The sequence below is a fragment of the Sapajus apella genome, unplaced genomic scaffold, assembly GCF_009761245.1.
Source record: "Sapajus apella isolate SASKATOON/1434 unplaced genomic scaffold, GSC_monkey_1.0 scaffold35, whole genome shotgun sequence".
Classification (NCBI taxonomy): Eukaryota; Metazoa; Chordata; class Mammalia; order Primates; family Cebidae; genus Sapajus; species Sapajus apella.
In genome coordinates, this window is record NW_022436975.1 from 13876476 (window position 1) to 13897818 (window position 21343).

Sequence of the window (21343 nt, forward strand, 5' to 3'; positions counted from 1 at the left end):
TGTGTGTGTGTGTGTGTGTGTGTGTGTATACATACATATATATGTGTGTGTATATACATATGTATATATATGTGTATATACATATATATACACACACATATATAAAACATAATTTCTTTATCCACTCATTGATTAATGGGTATTTGGGTTGGTTCCACAATTTTGCAATTGTGAATTGTACTGCTATAAACATGCATGTGCAAGTATCTTTTTTGAATAATGACTCCTTTTCCCCTGGGTAGATACCCAGTGGTAGAATTGCTGAATAAAATGGTAGTTCTACTTTTAGTTATTTAAGGAACCTCCACACTCTTTTCCATAGTGGCTGTACTAGTTTACATTCCCACCAGCAGTGTAGCAGTGTTCCCTGTTTACCACACTCACGCCAACATCTACTGTTTATTGATTTTTTTACCATGGCCAGTCTTACAGGAATAAGGTGACATTGCATTGTGGTTTTGATTTACATTTCCCTGATCATTAGTGATGTTGAGTATTTTTCCATGTGTTTGTTGGCCATTTCTATATCTTCATTTGAGAATTGTCTATCCATGTCCTTAGACCACTTTCTGATGGGATTCTTTTCTTTTTTTCTTACTGATTTAAGTTAATTTGTAGATTCTGGATATTAGTCCTCTCTCAGATGCATAGATTGTCAAGTTTTTCCCCCACTCTGGGTTTTCTGTTTACTCTGCTGACTGTTTCTTTTGCTGTGCAAAACCTCTTTAGTTTCATTAGGTCCTAGCTATTTATCTTTGTTTTAATTGCACTTGCTTTTGGGTTCTTGGTCATTAAGTCTTTGCCTAAGGCAATGTCTAGACTGGTTTTCTTATGTTATCTTCTAGAATTTTTATACTGTCAGATCTTAGATTTAAGTCTTTAATCCATCTTGAGTTGATTTTTGTATAAGGTGAGAGATGAGGATCCAGTTTCAATCTCCTACATGCTACTAGGTAGTTATCCCAGCACCACTTGTTGAAAAGGGTGTCCTTTCTCCACTTTATGTTTTCGTTTGTTTCATCAAAGATCAGTTGGCTGTAAGTATTTGGGTTTATTTCTGGGTTCTCTATTCTGTTTCATTGGTCTATGTGCCTATTTTTATACCAGTACCGTGCTGTTTTGGTGACTATGGCCTTATAGTATAGTTTGAAATCAGGTAGTGTGATGTCTCCAGATTTATTCTTTTTTCTTTTTTCTTAGTATTGCTTTGGCTACGTGGGCTCTTTTTTTGGTTCAATATAAATTTTAGAATTGTGTTTTCTAAATCTGTAAGAAATTATGGTGTTATTTTGATGGGAATTGCATTAAATTTGTAGATTGCTTTTGTCAGTATGGTCATTTTCACAGTGTTGATTCCACTCATCCATAGGCATGGGATCTGTTTCCATTTGTTCATGTTGTCTATGATTTCTTTGAGCAGTGTTTTGCAGTTTTCCTTGTAGAGGTCCTTCGATTCCTTGGTTAGGTATATTCCTAATTATTATTATTACTATTATTATTATTATTATTTTGCAGAATTGTAAAAGGAGTTGAGCTCTGGATCTGATTCTCCATTGGTGTACAGAAGAGCTACTGATTTGTGTACATTAATCTTGCTCCAGAAACTTTGCTGAATTATTTTATCAGTTTTAGGAGCTTGCTGGAGGAGCCCTTAGGGTTTTCAAGGTAAACAGTCATATCATCAGCAAAAAAGGACAGTTTGGCTTCCTCTTTATTAATTTGGATGCCTTCTATTTTTTTCTCTTGTCTGGGAGGCTAGGACTTCCAGTACTATGTCGAAGAGGAGTGGTGAGAGTGAGCATCCTTGTCTCGTTCCACTTCCCAGGGGGAATGTTTTCAACTTTTTCCCATTCAGTATTACATTGGCTGTGGGTTTGTCATAGATGACTTTTATTACATTAAGGTATGTCCCTTTTAGCAGATTTTGATGAGAATTATAAAGAAATGCTGAATTACGTTGAATGCTTTTTCTGCACCTATTGAGATGATCACATGATTTTTTGTTTTTCGTTGTTTATGTGGTGTATCACACTTATTGATTTCCATGTATTAAACCATCCCTGCATCCCTGGTATAAAACCCACTGGATCATGGTGGATTATCTTTTTGATATGTTGTTGGATTCAGTTAGTTAGTATTTTGTTAAGGATTTTAGCATCTATGTTTATCTTGCTATATTTATCTTGCTAATGGTCTCTCAATTTTATTTATCTTTCAAAGAACCAACTTTTGTCTTATTTATCTTTTGTATATTTTTGTTTCAATTTCATTTAGTTCTGCTCTGATCTTGATTATTTCCTTTCTTCTGCTGGGTTTGGATTTATTTTGTTTCTGTTTCTCTAGTGTCTTTAGTTTTGACCTTAGAATGTCAGTTTGTGCTCTTTCAGTCTTTTTGATGTAGATGTTTAGGGCTATGAATTTTCAACTAAGCATCACCTTTGCTGTATCCCAGAGGTTTTGATAGGTTGTGTTATTGTTGCCATTCAGTTTGAAGAATTTTTTAATTTCTATATTGATTTCGTTTTTGACCCGATGCTCATCCAGGAGCAGGTTATTTAATTTCCATGTATTTGCATGGTTTTGAAGGTTCCTTTTGGAGTTGATTTCCAGTTTTATTCCACTGTGGTTTGAGAGAGTGCTTGATATAATTTCCATTTTCTTAAACGTATTGAGGCTCATTTTATGGCCTATCATATGGTCTATCTTGGAGAATGTTCCACGTGCTGTTGAATTGAATGTGTATTCTGTGGTTGTTGGATGAAATGTTCTGTATAGATCTGTTAAGTCCATTTGTTCCAAGGTATAGTTTAAATCATTGTTTCATTGTTGACGTTCTGTCTTGATGATCTGTCTAGTGCTGTCAATGGAGTATTGAAATCTCCCACTATTATTTGTTGCTGTCCATCTCATTTATTAGGTTTATTAGTAATTGTTTTATAAATTTGGGAGCTCCAGTGTTAGGTGCATATATGTTTACGATTGTGATATATTCCTGTTGGACAAGGCCTTTTACCATTATATAATGTCCCTCTTTATCTCTTTTAATTGCTGTTGCTTTAAAGGTTGTTTTGTCTAATATAAAAATAGCTACCCCTGTTCACTTTTGGTGTCCATTTGCATGAAAGGCCTTTTTCCACCCCTTTAAGTTTATATGCCTCCTTATATGTTAGGGGAGTCTCCCAAAGGCAGAAGATCGTTGGTTGGTGAGTTATTATCGACTATGCAGTTCTGTATCTTTTAAGTGGAGCATTTAGGCCATTTACATTCAACGATAGTATTGAAATGTGAGGTACCATTTTATTCATCATGCTCTCTGTTGCCCATGTACTTTGTGTTTTTTTGTTTCTCTGTTTATTTATTTTTGTTTTTTTTTAACTTGCATTTTTGTTTTATAGGTCCTATTGATTTATGCTTTAAAGAAGTTCTGTTTTGATGTGTTTCCAAGATTTGTTTCAAGATTCAGAGCTCCTTTTAGCAGTTCTTATAGTGGTGGCTTGGTAATGGTGAATTCTCTCAGCATTTGTTTGTTTGAAAAGACTATCTTTCCTTCATATATGATGCTTAGTTTTGCTGGATACAAAATTCTTGGCTGGTAATTGTTTTGTTTGAGAAGGCTGAAGATAGGGCCCCAATCCCGTCTAACTTGTAAGGTTTCTGCTGAGAAACCTGCAGTTAATCTGATAGGTTTTTCTTCATAAGTTACCTGGTGCTTGTGTCTCACAGCTCTTAAGATTCTTTCCTTTATCTCAACTTTGAATAACCTGATGACAATGTGCTAGGTGAAGATCTTTTTGTAATTCATTTCCCAGGTGTTCTTTGTGCTTCTTGTACTTGGATGTCAGGTCTCTAGGTGTTCCCTTGGTGAAGTACTCTTCCCCTTTTCCTATGGATGTGTCTTCCTATGAGCTGCATTGCAGTGATTGTTGTCTCTCTTCTGGGTCTAGCTAACAAGTGAGTCTACCCAGCTCGGTACTGATACTAGGGTTTTTTGTCTGCACAAAGTCCTGTGTTGTGAACCATCTATGAGTCTCTCAGCCATGGATACCAGTGCCTATTCTGGTTGAGGTGGTGGGAAGTACAATGGACTCTCTGAGGATTCTTAGTTTTGGTGGTTTGATGCTCTGTTTTTGTGCTAGTTGGTCTTTTGCCAGGAGGTGGCACTTTCCAGAGAGCACCAGCTGTGATAGTATGGGTAGGAACTGGCAGTGGGCAGGACTCTAGAACTCCCAAGATTGTATGCCCTTTGTCTTTTGCTACCAGGGTAGTAGGGAAGGACCATCAAGTGGGGGACAGGGCAAGGCGTGTCCAAGCTCAGAAAGTCCTTGGACAGGTCATGCCATGGCTGCTGTGGAGGATGAGGGTGAGATTCTCAGGTCACTGGACGTGTGTACCTAGGAGGATTATGGTTGCCTCTGCTGAGTCATGCAGGTTATCAGGGAAATGGGGGAAGGCCGACAGTCACAGGCCTCACCCAGCCCCCACACAAACTGAAGAGCTGGTCTCACTCCCACTGTGCACCCCCCTGCCAACGACCCTGAGTGTGTTTTCAAGCAGAGGGCTTGAAAACTTGCCCCAGGCTACCTGCCTCCCAGCTACAAAAGAAAGGGGCTTGGTTCTTCCCTCACCCATGGAGTCTGCACACTGGATTTGCACTCTCCCCCAAGTTCTGACCAGGAGGTTTCTCACCACATTCAAATTGTTAAAAAGTTCATCTAGATATTTCCATTTCCTTGTGGACTTACTCTCCTTGCTCCTCTGGCCACCCTCCAGATGGATCCCTGTGGTACCAGGCAGAAATTGCCTGCTAAGGGACCCAGCAAGTTCCCAGCATTTCTGCTGCTTCCTCTACCACTGTGTTTTGCTGGCCTTTCTAAATTGACTCAGTTCCAGGTAAAGTCAGAAACTTCTCCCACAAATAGAACTTCAGCTTCTCCAGTGGGGGTGTGTGTTCCATAGACTGCTTCCACAGTGGGGGCACTCACAGTATTTGGGTTTCTCCCAGGTCCTACAGGAGCAGTCCGCTTCCTTCAGAGGATCTGTGGGTCCTTTTGGGATTGCTTGCAGCTGAGGTTTGAGTAAGGAGCAGGGAGATCCTGGGAGGTGCAGGGATCCCTCTAGGGTGCACACACACTCAGGATCCACTGTCAGCTTCTTGGTTTTTATTTCTGACTCTCATAGTATATGACAAAAGCTTGCACATAGTAAACACTAGCCTGGTATTTGTAGGATTGAATAAATGAATATTTTAAACGCATCCAAAACATAGAACCACATCATTTGCACATACTACAGATTTATGCCTTTAACAAATTAATAAAAGTAAATGTCTCTTTCCTCCTCCAATAACGCAATGTATAGATAACTCCATCAGTTTAAAAAATCTACATTGGAAAGTTAACAATAATTTGAGTGAGCATTTTATATAGCCCTGTGTTCTTATCTATCCAACAAACACTTATTGAACAACGACAATGTCACTCATAAACACCAAGATTAATGTTTGCCTTTTGTTATACAGCATGTCTATTATAAATTGGACATCACTCAATTAGTAGAAGTGTCCCCTCAATAAATTTTTATATACTGAGACTTGTTATTTCTCAAATGAAGAACAGATTGAAGTAAACATTTCTATGGTTTATATGTGCCACTAAATACAACTTTTATATATAGACTCTCACATTCATTACTAAATTTAATAACACAAATGGAGTTTCAGTTTATTGCTTCTGTATAAACTTTGTTAGGTTTCTGAGGAAGCTATAAAGCTAATTGTAATGTATTTGGAATTTGGTTAGAAACAAGTTGCTTTTATTAATATTTTTTTCAACCAGAATTATATAAAACCACTAGATTGTGATCAATCAGACTCAATTTATCCAGATAATATAATATTTCCTTAAGGGTAACATTAGAGATTTAATTTTTGTGCTTGGATATTTAATCAATACAAGTTTATGGATCAGCAGGCAATATAATTTGCCATACATCTCCATTTTTTATTTCAGAAATAAACCAATTTCTTGTACAAGAGTATGACATTTTTTCTGTAGCAGTTTCACAGATCGTAATTGGCTCTGATTTATTTTTTAAAGTATAAGGTTTATATTCAGATAAGTTTTTTGAAGTGTAAATCTTTAAATAAAGGATGAAAGCATTATATTTACTGTATATGATATTTTTTAAAATTAAAATAACATGCTAGGGTACCTAACTCAAAAATAGAGGGGACTTTATTGAAATAAAAAAATAAAAATAAAAAATAGAGGAGACTGCTTTTCTTAGCTATAAATCTTTAGTATTTGACCTTTTATATCACATGTATATTACTTATTAAAATTAAAACTTAATTGGAAATAAAGTAGCTAATATCTATTGAGTACTTTCTAAATGCCAGGAAATCTGCTAAACACTTTATATGGGTTGTTCCATTTAATCCTCAATATAGCCCTATACATTATTGTTCCTCACATTTTATAGATTAGAAAAATACCAAGGCCTAATATAAAAAATAAAAGAATAAAGTAATCATGTCAACAATAGTTAATATTTAATGAATACAAGCATTTTTAGGGCACTGTTCTGTTTCATGTATATTATACTCTTTGATCCTCACTATAAGTATGAAATAGGTGTTATTATTCTTGTTTTACAAATGAAGAAGAAGATCCAAAATTCACAAGGCCAAAATTCAAACACCAGCAGCTTCATTCATAGCTTGTGCTAAAATATGATGCTTGGATCACTTGCAAAACTTTATGCTACAAGTATCATAAACTCTTGACACAAATACCTCCAACATTAAGGCCATTAACAGTGCTGTTTGTTTAGTCCATTCTTGCCCTGGCATAAAGACCTGAGACTGTGTAATTTTTTAAAGAAAAGAGGTTCTGCAGGCAGTACAGGTTGCATGGCTGGGGAGGCCTCAGGAGACTTTCAATCATAGTGAAAAGTGACGTGGAAGTAGATACATCATCACACAGCAGCAGGAGAGAGAGAGAAGCAGGAGACGCTACACATTTAAGCAACCAAATATCATGAGAACTCACTATCACGAGAATGCATGAAGGAAGTCCTCTCCCCGATCCAGTAACCTCCCACAAAGCCTCTCTTCCAACTTTGGAGATTACAGTTTGACATGAGATTTGGGCGATGACACAAATCCAAACCATATCAAGTGCACATCACAAAGTCCAGAAGTAGAGCCAGTGTCAATGTGATAACGTCGTTAAGAACTTGGGTTCTTTACATGTCTCTGTTTTACCATATCAGTTTAGCTCCTCTGCTCCTTGTGGGCTATCAATTAAAGCAAGCCATTTAAACTTGCTGAGCCTAAATATTCAAATGTAACTGAGAATGACAACCTTTCAGTGTTGGTGTAGGACTGGAAATAGAGACTGCATCAGTTCCAGGGTTCATATCTCAGTACCTCAGTTTCCTCATCTGCAAGGTCAGCATAATAATATTATCTACCCCATGGAGTGTTGTGAGGAGTAAGCTGAGATACATATAGTGCTAAAAACTGTGTCTGACACATTGTAAGTACTACAAATACATTAGTTGTTGTTATTGTTTTTCTTATTGTGTTGTTGTGACAATGTCAAAAAGAAATTATGGCACTGTCTTAGATCTGGATTTAATTAAACTGCTGCCTGGTGGGAGTCGGGTTTCAAGCCAATTCCTGAAGAAGTCACCTAATGGGATAATAGGTTTACCCTTAGACCAACACATGGGACACCCTGGAGCTGAGGGTAGAGTCATATATTCTGACGCATGAGAACATGCAGGGATGAGGCATAAAAGGAACAGGTCGCAACGACATTTTGTCTGCTGTGAAGATGACATAAAGCCACTTAGTACAGGGGCGTTCAGAGAACAGGGAGCAAGGCAGCGTTGTTGGAGCAAGTTTGCCTTCCTTCTCTGTCATGGAACTGCTATTTGCTTGAAACGCTTATCCCTCATTTCAAAACTGGAACATCACTCAAAGTTGTTTTGACCGGATAAGTGTAGATTGTCTTCCTCCTTTTCTACTTCCAAGGTGTCCCTCCTGTACGTGCACTGTCAATGACCTTCCCAAAAAGAAGACACCCCTTTCCGTCAATGATACGCAAGCCCTTTTTGGTCAATGATACCCAAGACACCAGACTTCCCTGCCAGGCCCTACAAAGAAATAGAAATAATAATGTATGTCAACCTGACTTTAGAGAATGATTTTAAGAATCAGATATGATAATATGTGTGAGTAAATGTTCTTTTGACCTGTAAGACTGTATATAGCAGTGAAGGATAAGGATTAATTTACTCCTTCAAGATTTCTGATCTATCTGCTAGGGTGTTCCATTAGCCTTTTCTGATAATGGATTCATGACAGTTGTACATTAGAAGCTACGTGGATCATTAACCCATGACACTGACTTCCTAGTTATAAAAGTGAGCAACTTTATAGAACATATATTCATGATAACATTAACAAAATGATCAGAATTTGATGTTTCCTAATGGGGCATTATATCCTTTTTGTTCTTCATTTTTAAAGTACGTTAAAAAATACATGAATCTGTGGCAGAGAGATTAATATTATTCTAAAGAGCTAGCATCAGAACACAAATAGACATTAGAGTTGCTCCCTTTGACCTGGAAACTGGAATTCTGAGAAAACAAACCAAAACAAAACTTAGAGATTAACAGATGTTAGGAATTATCTCTCAAGAAATCCAAACTGCCAGCCATGGTGGCTCACATCTATATTCCCACTACTTTGTGAGGATGAGGTGGGAAGATCACTTCAGGCCAGGAGTTCAAGACTAGCCTGAGCAACATAGCAAGACCCCATATCTTAAAAAAAAAAAAAAAAAAAGCCCAGCCAAAATTTACCTAAACATTAACATTTGTTACTGAAGATGTGTCTGATATCTTAAATTACTAAAGAGGCTACATCAATGGCTGAATTATTATAGTTTCAGTTCCACCTTAAAAATTACTATAGTGAAAGGGCTTTTGTTCCAGAATCCACATCAAATTTTACAGCAAACAAGGACTTAAGTATAGCTGGAAAGAGTTTTATACCCAGAATGTAGGTGTGAAGAGGCCACAATTCAGTAAGTCATCATTGTTTGTATTGCTGAATAGTCAGTTATTTATAGAAAGAATATTCATTTTCTATTTTAAATATTCTTTAATATTTTGAAGCTACTTCACTCAGTCACTTTCCTAGAAGTATCAGGATATTAAATGTAACGTATTAAGCTTCTCAAATTTGGAAGGTGACTTTTTTTTATGTCTGCTTATGCTTTATGCCTTGCTTTCACCAATTAGTGACTTCCGCCTATAACACTGGTATTATAACACAGGAGACTATGAGTGAAACCAAAGTTGTGTGTCTTATTGTGTCTTATGTGCTTTATTGTAATTAAGGTGTTTTATTTACAATAGCAAGCAGTGAATAATCACTATCCAGCTAATTTGAGCAATTGCTAATTTTGAATTCTAAGGTGGTCAAATTAATGTTTAAAAGTGTCCAGTATTAATATATGCACATACTGAGATTCTCATTAAAGAAGTATTTAGTTTTATTATTTGTTATGTATGTCTGTTTCAGTATGACTATAGAAAATACACATTATGAATAGGTTTTCAAATCTTTTGAATTTACTAGACAATATTTCCCAAAAAAATCTTTGAGATGGTGAATTAGATGGCAAAACTTATAGGTATAAGGATAAAGTATATGGCTTTTTGAGAACATGACTGCCTTTAAGTTATTTCTTAGGGTCCTCAACTATAGGTAAAATTTTTGGTTAGTATGGTGTATTGATCTGTTCTCATACTGCTAATAAAGACATACCTGAGACCCAGAAATTTACAAAAGAAAGAGGTTTAATTGGACTTACAGTTTCACATAGCTGAGGAAGTTCTCACAATCATGGCAGAGGGTGAAAGACACTTCTTACATGTTGGCAGCAAGAGAGTATGGGGAAGCAAAAGCGGAAATCCTGATAAACCCATCAGATCTCATGATACTGATTCACCATCACAAGAATAGCATGGGAAAGACCAGCCTCCATGATTCAATTACCTTCCACTGGGTCCCATAAAGACTGTGGTAAATAGAAGGATCATTAATTATATCACTGTGAAGTTAACTGTACATATTTAGCACTATGTAATTCATACTATTTGGTTCCCAGAATCACACCTAAGGTACACCAGGTTAACTGACTAAATTCTAAGAAATATAGTCAGATTGGTTTTGTTGATGAGTTTTATAAGACATTTTAATTCATCTTGCTTAATTCATGTATCATTTTCATTAATTTATTAAACTAATTTATCTGTGTAAACACAGTATTATTTATATGAATATTGTTTTTTTAAGACATGGTTGAAAATATTCAATTGTGGTAAAACCATTTTTTCAAAGTAGTTTAGGAGAACTTGGGCTAGAAAACAACCAATTCTTGATTCCAGTGTCAATTTTCATTGGCTGTCATCTAAAGCAAATTTATATCTATTTTTAACTGTTTATATTTCTTTACTTTTTTATTTATAACGTACTTCTTCACTCTAAGATATTCATTTCAGTTTTCTCTATTTTTCTATACTTTACATTTTATGTTTAACTCTTTAATATAAATAATTGATCATTTTATTTTAAAGTATACATGTTGTTTTATTGAAGAGCTAATAATTCATTCCATAAATATTTATCAACTGCCCATTATATATCTGACTCTATGCTCGGCATCCAAATAAAGAGATGATTTCTTGCTAGCTCTTGAGAGATGTCAAATCAATAGGCAAGACAGGCTACGAAAAGATAAATTACACTGTGGTATGGAAAGGTCCAAAGACTAAGGAGACATATAGTTGTGTCAGTGGTAGTTTCTCCATTGACTAGGGTTCTTTTTCTTGGTGCACTGAGATGCTGAATTCATGGTGAACTCTCTACCAAGCAGAACTCACATTAGTGGAAAAAAAGCAGGTGTGCTTTTGACTATGGCCTGACTCAAGACTGCTGACCAAAGCTGAACAGGAGCAATAGACAAATGTCACTGGGGAAGCGCTGTTGCTGCCACTCCCATCTCATAAGTCCAAAAAGAGTAGAATATTGTAATTGTTTTCCAGGTAGTTATTAGACATAGGATGGCACTCATATTTTTTTGTGACCCATTACTTCATTAAAAATTTGGAAACCATAAGCAATTAACCTACCAAAAATGGATGCTGTTCTTGCTGATAAAGTTGTGTTGACCAGAACCCTGGTTAGATTCTCTTGGGAACTAGCCTCGACACTTTAACCCACCATAAGAAGCTTTGCAAAGTTCTGGCATGATTTAGTCCTATAAATCATTGTCCTGTAATTTGCTGAGATTTTATTTGTTTTTTTTTTCTTCTGAGCATATGGCTTTGTTATGAACAGCAAAATGTCAGCAAATAATCCATTTGTCTTATACTTTGCCTGACAGATAAGTCTCAACTATCACCAACACTAATGCCGTAAGTTGGTTAACATTCCCTCTAATCTTCTGCACACATTTCTATCAGATACAAGAATTCTCACAATTCAGATACAGACACTAAACAAAGCCCTCATTTTATGTAGGATTATGTCAAAATTATGTATTTATAAAAATAAGCTGTAATTCATCTATCATAATTTAGAACCTTGTTTAATATTGAGAATAATTATATAAATAACCCAGAATGCTTTCAATAATAATTTCTGTTATGATGAGGTGATGGCCTTAGCATATTTATACATTTACATTAAATTAAGGAACATATTCATTTCTAAATGTTAATAAATAAATATGCATTCTTTGTAGTACATTCTATTTCAAGCCTCTGAATTTCAGAGCAGAATTCACGGTCATGAGTGAAATAAATGTCCAAACAACACCATGAATCATTAAATAACTGCCAAAATTCCCAATGGAATTACGATTACATAATTTGAATTTTGTTTTTTGTTAATTGTTTATAATGCGTGGATCCAACCCATGGATTCCAGGTTTATTGAATGCCATAAAATTCTCTTTTCTCCTGTGCCCAGTATTTCTGACCAAGCTAACAATGGAAATATTTATTCCCTTTCCTTGAAAACTATTTATCTAGAGTCTATTCACCAAAGACAATGATGACTGACCCAAGCCATCAAATTATATGGCCTCTTACTGCAAATTGGTTCCATTTGTTGGAGGGCTCCAGAAGCTACTATTTTGATCCTAGACAAAGGAGTGGGGTTGAGAATAACAGGGAAATTATTCTTCTCCAAGTTAACTTGCCCATTAACTTGTTCATAGAATAGGTGGTCGGTATGTATTTAGCACCCACTCACTAAACTGTACTTTGGAGTTTTTGCAGTTACAGTCCAGGCTTACCTGAACTACATGTGGTTGCTATTAGGCATCTCCCCCATTGCTTACTTCATGGGTCTTTACAGAGAGCCATGTCAGAGCATGTACTGGCCTCTGAGGTAGTGTGAAACAGTGGAGAGGTGATATCAACGAAAATCTCTGCCCTTATAAAATTTATGTCACACATGCTACCCTATTCCATTACTTTTTATGTAGCCTAGTCTGTCCAGGATTAAAATATCCCTGTATCAGGGTTACATTTAGAAGCTGAAAATTTAAAATATAACTTTCCCCAAATAGAGCAAATATACCAGATAACATAATACTTGGTTGAAAACTGCATCAATTCTAAAAATATACAAAAAATATGTGGCGTTTTAAATGGACATTTTTTTGCAGCTTATCTAAGGTATTATAATACTGCTACTTTGCGCTTGGCCTGAAATTGGCGAATGTTAAGCAGGTAAATGAAAATTAAACTTCTCAAGGATATATAAAGAATACAAATTCTACTATTTCAATTCTCCTTTAATTCAAGTTAAAAATTTAGCCAATAGCCTACTATGCAAACTGAGATTTCTTTTTCCTTTTAAAGATTAGACTATGATTAGAACACCAGCCAAACTGTGCTTTGTAAGCCTCACTCACTGGGTCTGGTACAACTGCTGGCTTTGTGCACAAGTCCTTCTTTAGCCAAATGTTGTCCTTAGAGTAGAGAATAATGAATATAAACTGCCTTTGTGTTGTAGACATGAGCAAGAAAAAAGGTATGCATTCATTCTCAGAGATCTAAGTAACCTAGTGAAATTTTTCAATTTATAATGATCTCCGTATAGGAAGATTATTACATTCATGAGTAGGAAACCCACATCATTTGAAGACTCCTGTGTGTTATCTAAAGGGGAAATAGGGTCGAACATAGGCAATGCTTGTGGCCTCAACTGTTGTCACTTCAGACACCTTGAAACATGTAGCAATAATAATCTACTCACCATCTCTTGAAGATTCCACCTGGCAAGTGTCCCTGTAGAAATAATCCTACCTCATGATAGAAGAGTTGTTTCATGCCTGGAGACAGATCTGTGAAATGAAAGAGTTTTTCCACCTTGGATAAGAATATGTGTATTCATCTAGATATTTATGGAAAGTATAGCTAAGTAAAATTTTGGGGAGAAAAAAATGTTTTAAGATTAGCCACTAACAATAAGGAGAACAATCAGAAATTTACTGATGTCTCATAGATAAAGTGGGCTCCCCGTGATCTGAAGATTTAAAAGAATTTAAATATTGTTTGGAAAATTTCAAATTCAACTTTAATTAAAGAAAAGCTAAAAGTGCTTTGCTTCATTTAAGGAAATTAAAATTGTTGGAATTAGTCATTGACAGTAAGAATGAAATCATTCAGTTTCTAATGAATAAAGTAATGGCTTGGAAGCCCTTGAGATCCTTGAAACACTAGGAAAGATACCTCCATGATTCAGCCACGAATTTAAACATTTTGAAGGATGAAATAACACTCAGTACCATTCCCCCAACAAATTAAATACTAATAATACAAAATGATGTTCATAATTTACGTAACTCCTTTGTGGCCATTGAACTTTATGCACTCATGGTTAGTAATTTGTTTACGTGAGGGGCACAGGGGTAATTTTGGCATGAAGAATCTGCAAGATTGGTATGATTACTTACCATCAAATCAAGGAGTCCATAGAGACATGAAGAGAGACAATATTCTCAAAATGAATGTAGCTACAGTGGGCAGATATGGGGGTTTCAGTTTATTCCCCTCCCCTACAGCAAACTGAATAGCATCCTTTCTCCCCACATAGACACATCAAAATATGTATGCAATCCTCATAACTCTAATGGAGAGTCAGGCAACAAGAATGGGCTAACACACAACTGATAGCTACAGTGAAAATCCACCAAGGGAGTTGTATTTGAATCACTGTCTCTGAAACTTCCAGATCACAAGAGGCTGTCTCCTACAGCCATCCAAGATGGCCAGTAAACAACTTGAGATTGGTGGTGACAAATAGGAATCTGCCAGAGAGGTTTTACCGTCTTCAGCTTTATAATTAATCAGACCTGTTTCCAGCCTTCATAATTATGTTAGCAAAGGAAGCAATTCAGAAAAAAGCCTTATTTTGCAGGTGATTCAAAACCACATCAGCTGCCACATCCATAAGTCAAAAATAACAATATTGTTCTATTTATTCTGCTATGTTTCAAAAATGGAAAAACTAAAATAATTATATGGCTTTTAAAACAACATTATTTTTCTCAAAAAAAGAAATTTTTTTCTACCCAAGTTGAAAAATAAGCACATATTCTTTCCATGGGGCAAATTTAACAAAAAACACACACACACAAATTTGTGTTGTGTAAATTAGGTAAAATGCGTACATACATACATATGCATGCCTGATTTATAAGTACACCAAACTATAAATATAACACATCAGTACAAGCATGAAGAACAAAGGTAGCACAATTTTATAGTCTCAAAGTCCTAATTAGCATAAAAGGGAAAACATCCTAATCAAATAACTAGTCATTAACACAAAGCCAGATGTGTTGAATGGGTTTACTAATTAACTAAGTAAACTGCAGGTGTTTAAAACTCATAGATTACTAATGAAATGTATACTTATTTTTTAAAAAATTACCTGCAACTGAATCTTAGTATATTCAGATAGAGCAATAACACACAGTACTCATGGATGTAAACTTTACTGTCACAAAGAATACCTGAAGCATTCCTTATTAAATGTCTTAGGTGTTCAAATTCTTTGAAGCTTTCGTAAGGCTGTTTTCACAGGGATATATCTGATTCTGCCAATGGATCTGACACACTTTAAAAGTAGACAAAGCAGTATAAAGGAAAACATGAGTAATGAATGACCAACAAAGAAATAATCACAGATAAGAGAAGGGGAGTATGACATTTAAAAGAAAATGTTTTCTAGCAAACTACAGATTTTTGCTAACTTCTGACTGTGTTTTCTCTGAACCCCATCAAGGTGGTCCAGCAGTAAAAGTAGACTTCATTCACATCACTTTGTGTTATAGGACTAATGATTTCTTGAGTCATTAGTAGGAAACCGGGAACTTTTGTTTGTTACCTTGCAACAGAACCAAATGGCATGCACAAGCTAACTGAAGGAACGAAATTAGGTTTTTAACCATCATTCATTTCCTAGTAGTATTGCATACTGTCTCAATTATTTTAATTATACATAGGAAAGTATGCTGATCCTCTCTATACTTATTTTTCTTTTTTGTTTTTAAATTTTTTATTTTTAATGTTTCTGGGTACATAGTACATGCATATGTTTATGAAGTGTATGAGATATTTTGATACAGGCATACAATGTATAATACTTCACAGTAAATGAGATGTCCATCACCTCAATCATGATCCTTTCTTTGTGTTATTATCCAATATTCCCTTTTAGTTATTTTTAAATGTACAAAAATTATTGTTGACTGTAGTAACCCTGTTCTGCTATCAAATACTAGTCCTTATTCATTTTATCTAACTATATTTTTGTAACCATGAACCATCCCCACTTCATCCCTACTACCCATTCCAGCCTACTTATATTTAAGTATTTAATACATTTTGATGTGATTTTTGTATATGCAGACAGATAGGTTCATTCTGCTTTGCCAATACCATTTGTTAAAGAGACTATTTTTTCCTTGATGTGTGTTCTTTGAACCTTTGTAAAAAAATGAGTTCACTGTAGATGTATGAATTTATTTCTGAGTTCTTTATTTTATTTCAGTGGTCCATGTGTCTGCCAGTACCATGCTGTTTTGGTTACCATAGCTCTGTAGTATAATTTTTAATGTGATTCCTTCAATTTTACTCTTTCTGTTCAGAATAGCTTTGGCTATTCTGGGTCTTTTGTGGTTCCATATACATTTTATGATTTTTTTTCTATTTATGTGAAGAATATCATTGATATTTAATAAGGATTGCATTGAATCTGTGGCTTGCTTTGGTTAGTATGGACCTTTTAACAGATTCTTCCAATACATGAACATGACGTATCTTTCCATTTTTTGTTCTCTTCAGTTTCTTTCAATATTTTATAATTTTTATTGTATAGATATTTCACTTCTTTGGTTAAATTAATTCTAAGGTATTTTATTTTATTTGGGGCTACTATAAATGGATTACTTTCCTGATTTCTTTTTCAGTTTGTTTGCTGTTGGCATATAGAAATCCTACTTATGTTGTATCCTACAACTTTACTGAATTTATCAGTTCTAATAATTTTTTGGTGGAGTCTTTAAATTTTTTCAAATATAAGATTATGTCATCTGCAGAAAAGGATAATTTGACTTTTTCCTTACCAATTTTGTTGTCCTTTATTTCTTTCGCTTTTCCTGTTGCTCTAGCTAGATCAGTGGTGAAAGTAGGCATCCTTGCTGTACTCCAGATCTTATAAGAAAGGCTTTCAGCTTATCTCCATTTAGTATGATACTAACTGTTAGTCTGTAGTATATGGCTTTTCTTATGTTGAAGTGTGTTTCTTCTTTACCCAATTTTTAGCAGATTTTTATCTTGGATGGATGTTGAATTTTATCAAATGCTTTCTCAGCATCAATTAAAATGATCACATAGTTTTTATCCTTCATTCCATTGATATCATCTATTGCATGGTTCGGTTTGTATATATTGAGCTATTTTTGCATCCCTGGGATAAATCCCACTTGGTCATGCATAAACAATTATTTAACATGTTGTTGAATTTGATTTGCTAATATTTTGTTGAAGATTTTTGTATCAGTGTTTATTAAGGATATTGACCTTCTTTTTCTTGTTTGGATGAGTCTTTGCTTCTGATATTAGGGTAATACTGGCCTCATAAAATGAGTTTGAAAGTATTCCCTACTTCACTATTTTTTAGAATAATTTGAGTAGAATTGGTATTCATTTTTCTTTAAATGTTTGATGAAACTTATCAATGAAGCCATTGGGTCCTGGGCTTTTCTTTGCTGGGAGATATTTATAATGACTTCTATATCATTACTTGATATTAATCTATTCAGGCTGTGGATTTCCTTATGGTTCGACCATGATAGGTTGCATATGTTTAGGAATGTATCTATTTCTTCTAAATTTTCCAGTTGTTGCCATGTGGTTGCTCATAGTGGCCAAAAATGATCCTTTGAATTTATGTTGTATCAGTTGTAATGTCTCCTTTACCATCTCTGATATTATTTATTTTGATATTAGTCTTGCTAAAAGTTTTTATGTAGGGGCTCATAGCTATAAAATTTCCTTTTAGTACTGCTTTCACTGTATCTCATAGATTTTAGTATGTTGTTTTTCCATTATCATTTGTTTCAAGAAATGTTTACATTTCTTAATTTCTTGACTCACTGGTCATGCAGGAGCATATTCTTTAATTTCTATGTTTGTATAATTTCCAAAACTTATCTTGTTATTGATTTCTAGTTTTGTTCCATTGAAATCAGAGAAAATACTTGACATAATTTCCAATTATTTTTATTTTTTAAGATTTGTTTAATGGCTTTATACATGATCTATCCTTGATAACATTTCATTTGTTGAAGAAGAGAATGTGCATTCTGCAGCCATTTGATGAAATGTTCTGTGAATATCTATTAGGTTCCTTTGGTCTATAGTGCAAATGAAGTCTGATATCTTGTTGATTTTCTGTCTGGATGATCTGTCCAGTGCTGAAAGTGGTGTGCTGAAGTCTTCAGGTATTATTTTATAGAGGTCTGTTTCTCTCTTTAGTTCTAATAATATTTGCTTTGCACATCTGGGTGCTCTAGTGATGGGTGCATATATATTTACAATTATTACATCCTCTTGTTGAATTGACCTCTTTATCATTATATAATGGCTTTCTTTGTCTTTTTTCATAGTTTTTGCTTTGAAATTTATTTTTTCTGATATACATATAGCTACTCCTACTCTTTTTTTGGTTTCCATTTGCATGAAATATCTTTTTTCATTCCTTTATCTTCAGTCTATGTGTGTTTTAAAGGTGATGTGTGTTTCTTCTAGGCAAAAGATTATCAGATTTTATTTTTGTTTATTAATTCAGCCACTGTATGTCTTTTGATTGGAGAGTCCAGTCCACTTACACTCAGTGTAATTATTGACAAAAAAGGACTTATTCCTGCCATTTTGATATTTGTTTTCTGGTTGTTTTGTTGTCTTCTCTTTCTTCTTTCCTTCCTTCCTTTCTTCCTGTTAGTGAAGTTTATTTTCTTTCATGGTGTGTTTTAATTTCTTGTTTTTTGCATGTGTGTTTTTGTTGTGTTTTTTGATTTAAGGTTACCAAAAGGCTTGTGAATTATATCTTATAACCCATTATTTTGCGCTAATAACAACACTGACTGCATAAGCAAACTAATGAAAAAGCAAAGAGAAAATTAATAAAAATTTGATACTTTAACTTCATCTACCCACTTTTAAACATTTTCTTATTTCTATTTACATCTTATCATACTGTCTGTGTCTCAAAAAGTTGTTGTAGCTGCTACTTTTTATCAGTTTGTCTTTTAGTCTTTCTATTCAAGATATGAGTAACACAAAAATTACAGTGTTATAATAGTCTGTGTTTTTTATGTATTCAATATTACCAGTGATTGTTACACATTCAGATTATTTCTTATTGCTCATTGACATCATTTTCTTTCAGATTGAAGAACTCCCCTTAGCATTTCTTATAGGAAAGATCTGATGTTGATGAAATCCTCAGCTTGTGTTTTCTAGAAAAGTCTATATTTCTTCCTCATCTTTGAAGAATATTTTTACTATATATGCTATGGTAGGATAAAAGTTTTTTCCTTCAGAACTTTAAATATGTCATGCCAATCTCTCCTGGCCTGTAAGGTTTCCACTGAAAAGTCTGCTGCCAGATGAATTGGAGCTCAATTGCATATTTGTTTCTTTTCTTTTGCTTCCTTTAGGATTCTTTCTTTATCATCCTTGAGTTAATTCTGCTTGATGTTCTATAACCTTCTTACACTTGAATATTTTTAACTCTCTAGGGTTGGTAAGTTCTCTGTTACTATCCCTTTGAATAAACTTTCAACCTCTATCTCTTTCTCTACCTTCACTTTAAGGCCAAAAACTTTCAGATATGCCCTTTTGAGGCTACTTTTTAGATCTCATCTCTCCAGCCATATCTGCATTATGGGGCACCCTAAGCCCAGTAATGCTCTGGTTCTTTCAGACTCATAGAGGTACTGTTTTGGTGGTCTTAGATCAGATCCAGAAGAATTACCTGGATTACCTGGCAGAGACAATTGTTCTCTTCCGTAAGTTTCTTATTTTCTTCCAAAGAAATAGAGTCTCTTATCTCTGTGTCTCTCTCTCTCTTTCTCTCTCTCTCTCTCTCTCTCTCTGCTCCTCCCTCTTTCTCTCTCTCCCACATACCCCTCTCTCTCATTCTTTTCCTCTCTCTCTCAACAACAGCAGAATACACATTCTTATCAAGTTCATATTAGAACTCATCAATATAGACCACATTCTAGGACATGAAACACACCTTAAAAATTTGAAAGATAAGACGTTATACAAAGTCTGCTTTCAGACCACAGTATGATTAAACTGGAAATCAGTAACAGAATGATAGCTGGAAATTTTCAAAATACGTGAAGATTAAACATCACAAGTGACTAAATAACACATGAAGCAAATAAGATATCCAAGAGAAATTTTAAAATATTTTGAACAAAATGAGAATGAAAATACAACTTATCAAAATTTTTGTGGGATGCAGTGAAAGCAGTGATTGGATGGAATTTTATAGCACTGAATGTGTATGTAAGAAAAGAAAGGTAATCTAAGCTTACACCTTGGGAAACTAGAAAAAGAAGAGCAAAGTAAATCCAAAGTAAGCAGTAAAAAAGAGAAGTAAAAACAAAATCAGAATGAAATTGAAAACAGGATATCAATAGTGAAAATCAATGAAACCAAGAGCTAGTTTTTTAAAAGATCAATAAAATTGATAAGCCTCTAGCCAGGCTAAGAAAAAAAAGAGAGAGGATACAAGTTACAAATATTAGAAATGAAAGAGGGGATATTAATACAGGCTTCATGACATTAAAAAGATAATAAAGGAGGCATACTATGGTTAATTTTTTGCCCATAAATTTGATGACCTAGATGAAATAGACCAATTCTCTGAAAGAGACAGTCTGACAAATATCACACAAGAAATAGACAATCTAAATAAGCCTATATTTATGAAGGACATTGAATCAATAATTGATATCCTTCCTAAACAGAAAGTGTCAGGCCCAGATGAGTTCACAGGTGAGTTCTACTAAACATTTAAAGAAGAAATTATCCCGTTGCTCTATGACCTGTTTTAGAAGATAGAAGCAGTGAGAGTACTCCCTAAGTCATACTCTAAGACCGTCATTACTCTAATACCAAAACCAGAGAAGAACATTACAAGAAAAGAAAACTACCAACCAATAACTTTCATGGACACATACTCAAAAATCTTTAACAAAATATTAGCAAATTTGATCTAACAGTGTGCAAAATGAATTATGTACCACACGAAGCGAGATTTATTGCATGCATATGAAGATGATTCAGTGTTAAAACAATTAATGTAATTGACCACATCAGCAGACTAAAGAAGAAAAATTACATGATCATATCAATAGATGCAAAAAAAGCATTTGACAAAATCCAATATGCAGTCTGGTAAAAATGGTCAGCAAATTAGGAATAGAGAAGGACTTCCTCAATTTAACAAAAACAAGTACAAAAACTCTATTGCTAACATCATGCTTAATAGTGCAAAACTAGAATCTTTCCCACTAAGATCAGGAGCAAGGCAAGAATGTCCAAGCTCACCACTCTTTTTAACATCATACTGGATGTCCTCACTAAGGCAGTAATACAACAAAAGGAAACAAAAGATATAATAATTGGAAAGGAAGAAATAAGACTTTGTTCACAGATGCCATGG

At 34.6% G+C, this 21343-nt stretch overlaps 1 protein-coding gene and 1 long non-coding RNA gene across 4 annotated transcripts in view; one reads left to right on the forward strand and one right to left on the reverse strand.

The window, feature by feature from the left end:
- Positions 1-21343, forward strand: part of NKAIN3 (sodium/potassium transporting ATPase interacting 3) — a 650466-nt gene that overhangs the window by 440216 nt on the left and 188907 nt on the right. The gene's annotated exons all lie outside the window — the stretch shown is intronic.
- On the reverse strand, positions 1756-17122 carry LOC116563540. Its single transcript, XR_004274444.1, has 3 exons — positions 16806-17122; positions 4739-4743; positions 1756-1808 (listed from the first exon to the last, which is right to left on the reverse strand). It is a non-coding gene; the product is annotated as an uncharacterized LOC116563540 (long non-coding RNA).